Source organism: Galeopterus variegatus, unplaced genomic scaffold (assembly GCF_000696425.1).
Source record: "Galeopterus variegatus unplaced genomic scaffold, G_variegatus-3.0.2 Scaffold16497, whole genome shotgun sequence".
Lineage (NCBI taxonomy): Eukaryota > Metazoa > Chordata > Mammalia > Dermoptera > Cynocephalidae > Galeopterus > Galeopterus variegatus.
This window is the reverse complement of record NW_007742608.1, coordinates 2,839-3,788: the sequence shown is the minus strand read 5'-3', so window position 1 is coordinate 3,788 and position 950 is coordinate 2,839.

Sequence of the window (950 nt, the reverse complement as noted above, 5' to 3'; positions counted from 1 at the left end):
ACTGAATACTGTATACATTCAAGTCTGGTGTCAACCCCTCCATTTAAGTTTTTATTTGTAGGTTATAAAGGCAATATCCTGTGAAAATAAAGGCCATACAACTATATTCTCATAATTGTTTCATAGAAGGGCACAATTATTTCCTTGGTAGTAATAGGATAGGCAGTGATGATGAACTTGGGCAAAGTGGACATATATTGCTGTGGAAGTGAAAAGAACAAAAGATTTCATTCATTTTTGGTTAAATTTGTCATGATATAACAATATTCTGCCAGTTCAAGTGGTCGGTGTTCCAATTCATTTTCTGTTACATTTTCTACCATGTGCTCAAATTACATGATCTAAAAATTCACAAAGATTAATGAATACAGATATTTAAATTCAGAAATGTTATAGTGGAAAGAAGACATCAAAGAAGCAGTCCTAGATTTGCTGTATTATACATGAAATGAATTTCTTGAATATTCACAGTTGTTGAAATAAGAGAAACCACAGTTACATCAAAAGATTAGGTTGAATATAAATGAGAACAAACTTGGTCAAAACTATTTACTTTTAAAATGCTTTCAGATGACTACAAAATGTAATAAGTTGGACTTACATTTTAAGTTTTTGAATGGGGTTTTAAGATCGTCACAGGATGCCTGAACTGCAGATAGTACTGAACCCTACACTGTCTATAGATGTTCATGGCTTTCACCAGCAAACTGAATTTCCCTTTCCCTCTTAAGTAAGCACTTACCACGTACTGTGGTCACANTATAGTCAAGTTGAATTAGGGTTTATTTTTAAATACAACCTACACATTACTCATGAGAACATGCACATATGTAAAAATATCTTATAATAATGTGTAATTTGTTTTGAAATGTTATTGATAAAATAAAGTATAAAGAAGACATTTCTATTTTTAAAAAATTCCTATTCTTTCTTTCTCCCCCAACCTTGTT